Source organism: Salvelinus sp. IW2-2015, linkage group LG18 (genome assembly GCF_002910315.2).
Source record: "Salvelinus sp. IW2-2015 linkage group LG18, ASM291031v2, whole genome shotgun sequence".
In the NCBI taxonomy this organism is placed as follows: Eukaryota; Metazoa; Chordata; class Actinopteri; order Salmoniformes; family Salmonidae; genus Salvelinus; species Salvelinus sp. IW2-2015.
Genome location: NC_036858.1, coordinates 3,815,705 through 3,822,289, shown reverse-complemented (window position 1 = coordinate 3,822,289; position 6,585 = coordinate 3,815,705). Strand labels below are relative to the sequence as shown.

The 6,585-nt window shown below is 44.6% G+C and overlaps 1 protein-coding gene and 1 long non-coding RNA gene across 3 annotated transcripts in view; both read right to left on the bottom strand.

Annotated features, from left to right (window-relative positions):
• LOC111978192 (glutamate dehydrogenase, mitochondrial) overlaps nt 1-6,585 on the bottom strand; it is a 346,877-nt gene that overhangs the window by 311,912 nt on the left and 28,380 nt on the right. The gene's annotated exons all lie outside the window — the stretch shown is intronic.
• LOC139029216 (uncharacterized) lies at nt 4,369-5,194 on the bottom strand. Of its 2 annotated transcripts, XR_011481496.1 has the most exons (3): nt 5,120-5,194; nt 4,793-4,825; nt 4,369-4,624 (listed from the first exon to the last, which is right to left on the bottom strand). It is a non-coding gene; the product is annotated as an uncharacterized lncRNA (long non-coding RNA). The 2 variants fall into 2 exon arrangements; XR_011481495.1 differs by lacking the exon at nt 5,120-5,194 and having other exon boundaries at nt 4,793-4,892.

Below are 6,585 nucleotides of genomic sequence, written 5' to 3'. Positions count from 1 at the left end.
TGCTTGTGTGCTTTGTGTGCTTTAGTTGTGTGTGTGTGTGTGTTGTGGTGTGTGTGTGTTGTGTGTGTGTGTGTGTGTGTGTGTGTTGTGTGTGTGTGTTGGTGTGTGTGTGTGTGTGTGTGTGTGTGTGTGTGTGTTGTGTGTGGTGTGTGTGTGTGTGTGTGAATTTGATGCAGAATAAGGCAACATGCAGTCATTAGTTTCCATTGGTCTCAAAGAAATAACACACCACACACACACACACACTCTGTCCCAGGCCTGGTTCTGAGGGCTGAGATGGTTGAGCACAGAGCAGCTGTCGTTAACCATTGACTCTTTTTGTGGGAATCAAAAATCGTTCCCTGTGTGGGATGCTCTTCTATGACAACCCCCTGTCTGTCTGACTAATGCTCGGTGGTTACTATGACAACCCCTGTCTGTTCTGACTATTGCTCGGTGGTGTTACTATGACAACCCCCTGTCTGTCTGACTATTGCTCGGTGGTGTTACTATGACAACCCCCTGTCTGTCTGACTATTGCTCGGTGGTGTTACTATGACAACCCCCTGTTTGTCTGACTAATGCTCGGTGGTATTACTATGACAACCACCTGTCTGTCTGACTAATGCTCGGTGGTATTACTATGACAACCCCTGTCTGTGTGACTATTGCACGGTGGTTATTACTATGACAAACCCCTGTCTGTCTGACTATTGCTCGGTGGTGTTACTATGACAACCCCCGTCTGTCTGACTATTGCTCGGTGGTGTTACTATGACAACCCCCCGTCTGTCTGACTATTGCTCGGTGGTGTTACTATGACAACCCCCCGTCTGTCTGACTATGCTCGGTGGTATTACTATGACAAGGTTTTTTCCCTTCACAACATCAGGATCCACAGATATCACGTTCTGCTTTCATCCCTTCCAACCCTGCCAGCAGACCCAGCCAGACTAGACCCAGACTTAACCCAGGCTAGACCAAATCCACTGTAAAGTACTGTGTATATTGATAGCTTCTGTTGTGATTCCCAGTCTTTGCAGGAACTTTCTTCTCTCAGACTATGTAATTTCTAACACGGGACACATTAACTAACAGAGACATGTGTATTGCTTTCTGGCATGTCTCAAACACACTCTAACACACACATACCCAACAAATGCACACACACACACACTCTGTTCATTGCACGGGTCCCTACAGCAGCCTCTTGTGGACAGAACAACTCCTGAACTGCCCTACTACCTGACGAGTCTAACACCCACACACACACACACACACACACACACACCACACACACACACACACACACACCACACACACACAACACACAACACACACACACACACACACCAACACACACACAGCACACACACACACACACACACACACACACACACACACACACACACACACTACAATCAGATATGATCTCTCGTGGTTCTGTCATCCTGAATTCACACAAACAAAAACATAAACACTCCCACACCACGTTTTAGTTGGCATCGAAGCGGACTTGCTGATTTTATAAACAGTACCAGTGAATTAAAGACGGTTTTGTTGAAATCCAAACTTCCGTGTCGTCTTCATTTCTCCATTTGAGTGACTAATTATGATGCAGTTTATAATAGTATGTATGGCCTATGTTACCGTGGAGATATTGTGGTACCATCCTGGATATTTTTCTATGCCCTCTGCAAGTCCTAGCAATGTTTTCTGTGTGAGTGTTCGTGCACGCTCCCAGGGGTTTAGCCAAGCTCTTTGTTCTCCTCTACAGGTACACTATGAGGTCACTCCCTCCATCGGCATGCTGGGAGCTGACAGGGAGACAGAGGGGTCAAGAGAGGTCAGGAAGAAAAAAAAAAGCCAACTTAGAACCTTAGAACCTTGCGTCAGTGTTCTAGAACTCCCAGTCTTAGTGWTTTAAATGATCCTTCGGGACGACATATCACCAGCCCAATGTTCCATTCTAACCATGAGATTTCCAAACTGCTCTACACTCTCTGATCCAACGCCAGAGCACATTAAAACAGAGGAGTGTCTTGCCAGGGGTTTAATGGAGAAACACACACAGCCAACACCCCTATGGAATCCACACAAACACAGAGCAGCAATCTAGGGCCAACAACACAATGAGAGAGGGCTGTTGTAAGGAGTGCGTGCCATGTCAGATTTTGTGTCTTTGTGTCCGCTTTTATAGCGGTGTTTTGACAGTGAGTCAGAAAGCTTGGTGACCTTTCAGGACATCACATCCAGTATTTCCTGTTTCCCCTGCATATACAGATGTAGGATCATAATTTGAGCCAGTTTGCTACAACATGAAAATACTCCTGAAGCAACAGGAAATGTGAATTATTATWATATTTTTTTGTACTTTACTATACTGTTTTTTATTAACATTTATATTAACCAGTTAAAAACATACACACACGAACAACAACTTACAGATGCACACGAACAACGACTACATCTCATCTGCCCAGACCCACATGTTCACACCCCCATCCCTACTGCCTGCGTTATTGTTTGCCACATGGCTTTAAATTGTCCCAATTAGTTTTTTTTCGGTCGCCCATACTATTTCAGTAATAAATCATTWGATTTTTCTATTGTGTTAATGATGGAGGATTGATTGATATCCAGGTTATTAGTATATGCTTTTTTTCTAGATGAGTGATGAGAAGAGAATCGCCCAGCCCGTTGGGTATATCACTACACTCCTATTCGCTATGTATTAAAATATCAAGACAGACRGATTAAAAGTAGGTTTACATTGTAATACTTCTGACAGCCAACTTTCTAGCTCCACCCATAACTTTTGGACTKTATAGCATTGACTCAATAATCCAAGCTTTCTGGGAATGCTGTAAAGTCCAAAAGAAAGGTGAAATATTATGTGGATTATTATAATTAACGACAATGGGGAAATTAAGACTGAAATTTCTAAGTGGAAATTACAAACTTCAGAAGCGTTTTTCAAACTTCAAATACACTACAGGTAAAAAATGTCACCCTGTTGCAGGAAAGTTCTCCTGCAACAGGGTGATCAAATGAAAATCCTACATCTGTAATAATGTACTGTATCATGTGCATCTTCACATAATGGATAATTATGACCTGAATAAGGGTTGTGTGCCTATGTGCTGCATGTATCTGTATATCATATTTGTTCTAACAGTGTTTAATTGAGGGTCCTAATAAAGTTATGAGGCTTCTCTCCCTCTACGGTATTTACAGTTCCACTGCTGGGTTTTTCCATACTGACACCAACAATAAAAGCGGCCTGCATCCTTAGGGGTGTGTGTGACTTGACAGGGGTGTGTGATGAAGGGGTGGCCTCTGTAAGCCTCTCTGCCAACCTCATATAAACCCATGCACACCCACACCCATCCACACACACGCACACTCTCTCACACACACACTCTCTCTCACACACACTCCGACCGAGTACAGAAAACACACAGAGATGGACTTTCTGAAAGGATCAGGGAAGCAGGTGGATGCAGTGATCGACAAAGCAGGTGAGAAAAAGATATCTGTAAGAAAAGTGGATGATGGTGTTTGTTTACTTGGTTRAATGATGGGGGTCATTCATGTGAAGCATTGATAAGTTTAAACCCTAAAGCACAGCAAAATGGGTTGTTATATGGACTAATGTATAGTTTGGCTTTAATTTAGTGTTCATTTTTGTGTTATCAGCCTTCAAAATGTTCAAACTGGGCWTTGGAATTTTAAACGGCGCTGCAGTTGATGAGTCAACAACATTCTTAAACCAAATATGTTCATTTTTGAAAAAACTTGGCTCTGTACTTTTTGGCACTGCKCATACTTCTAAAATGAGTTATTTGGGTTTGTCTAGATTTCAAAGTAGAGGAGCTCATTTCTACCAGAAATTGAAAAATCTGCAAAGATTCTGTGGCATCACGTCATGACAGTTCTTGCTGATACAAGCTCCCTAACAAGACATAACAAGAGTAAATTCCACCAATTCTCTCATCATGTGGAGCCAGAAGTTGCAAGTGCATGTTTGACAGCCCCCCTCTCTCTCTCTCTGTCTAGCTGTTGTGGTGAAGGAGAAGGTGGGAGAGATGATCGGAGGAGGAGCTAAGGAGGAGAAGAAAGACGAAGGTGATCTGTCTATTCTGGGTTACCATGGACACGAAGTCACACAGACATAAAGCCTCGCCTGTAACACGCTACCTACACACAATACACACTACCTACACACAATACACACTACACACACACAATACACACAATACACGCGCTACCTACACACAATACACACCACACACACACACACAATACATTTCACACACAATCTACACAACACACTGCAAACCAATTCAGCAGCAGAGAGATTCAGACGGAGAACTAGTGTTGAAAGGATTGGTGTTTTTATTAATGTTTATGACATCCTGTACACGTTATACAGATCTCAGTGATAGTATAAAGACGGGATTGGTTGATGGGAAGGAAGGTTCAGGGTTGAGACATGGTACAGTCCAGGGTTGAGACATGGTACAGTCCCAGGGTTGAGACATGGTTAACAGTCCAGTGGGTTGGGGATTCAGTTGAAAAGGCTCTTTCCGAAAGACATGGTCCTTGTCTGCAGCACTGTCCATGGCTGCATCTGCTGCAGCCCCTTCACTGCATTAGACACCATGCCACAATACCTGGAGGAACAACCACAACATCAGACACCATGCCACCAATACCTGGAGGAACAACCACAACATCAGACACCATGCCACCAATACCTGGAGGAACAACCACAACATCAAGACACCATGCCACCAACACCTGGTGGAACAAACCACAACATCAGACACCATGCCACCAATACCTGGTGGAACAACCACAACATCAGACACCATGCCCCAATACCTGGTGAACAACCACAACATCAGACACCATGCACCAATACCTGGTGAACAACACACATCAGACACCATGCCACCAATATCCTGGTTGGCAACACCACAACATCAGACACCATGCACCAATACCTGTGAGACAACCACACCATCAGACACCATGCCACCAATACCTGGTGGAAACAACCACACCATCAGACACCATGCCACCAATACCTTTGGTGGAACAACCCACAACATCAAGACACCATGGCCACCAATACCTGGTGGAACAACCACAACATCAGACACCATGCCACCAACACCTGGTGGAACAACCACAACATCAGACACCATACCACCAAATACCTGGTGACAACCACACATCAGACACCATGCCACAATACACTGTGAACAACCACACATCAGACACCATGCCCACCAATACCTGGTGGGAACAACCACAACATCAGCACCATTTCAAACAATACTGACATACAAAGACTGGATGCAACACACTACCATTAATATCTCTTACAGCGGTGTCACGTTAGCAGGCTGCAACACACTACCATTTATATCTCTTACCAGCGGTGTCACGTAAAGCAGGCTGCAACACACTACCGATTTCTCTCTTACAGCGGTGTCACGTTAAGCAGGCTGCAACACACTACATTATATCTCTTACAGCGGTGTCACGTTAAGCAGGCTGCAACACACTACCATATATATCTCTTACAGCGGTGCACGTTAGCAGGCTGCAACCACTACCATTATATTCTCTTAACAGCGGTGTCACGTTAAGCAGGCTGCAACACACACTCATTATATCTCTTACAGCGGTGTCACGTTAAGCAGGCTGCAACACACACTACCATTATATCTCTTTACAGCGGGTGTCACGTTAAGCAGGCTGCAACACACTACCTTATATCTTCTTACAGCGGTGTCACGTTAAGCAGGCTGCAACACCTACCATTATATCTCTGACAGCGGTGTCACGTTAGGCGAGGCTGCAACACACTACCAATTATATCTCTGACAGCGGTGTCACGTTAAGCAGGCTGCAACACACTACCATTATATGCTCGACAGCGTGTCACGTTAGCAGCGCTGCACACACACTACCATTATTCTCTTACAGCGGTTCACAGTTTTAGGGAGCAGGCTGCAACACACTACCATTATATCCTTTACAGCGGTGTCACGTTAGCAGGCTGCACACAGCAACTACCATTAATATCTCTTACAGCGTGTCACGTTAGGCAGCTGCACACACTACCATTATATCTCTTACAGCGGTGTCACGTTAAGCAGGCTGCCAACACACTACCAATTATATCTCTTACAGGCGGTGTCACGTTAAAGCAGCTGCAACACACTACCATTATATCTCTTTACAAGCCGGTGTCACGTTAGGCAGGCTGCACACTACTACCATTATAATCTCTTACAGCGGTGTCAACGTTAGCAGGCTGCAAACACCTACCATTATATTTCTTACAGCGTGTCACGTTAGGAGGCTGCAACACACTACATTTATATCTCTTACAGCGGTGTCACGTTAGGCACTGCAACACACTACCATTATATCTCTGACAGCGGTTCACGTTAGGGCAGACTGCAACACACTACCATTATATCTCTGACAGCGGTGTCACGTTAGGCTAGGCTACAACGGGCTGAATTGCAGATAGAAAGACAACGAATAGAGCGGAGTGATTTGTACTCTACGAGGGGGGAGAAACTG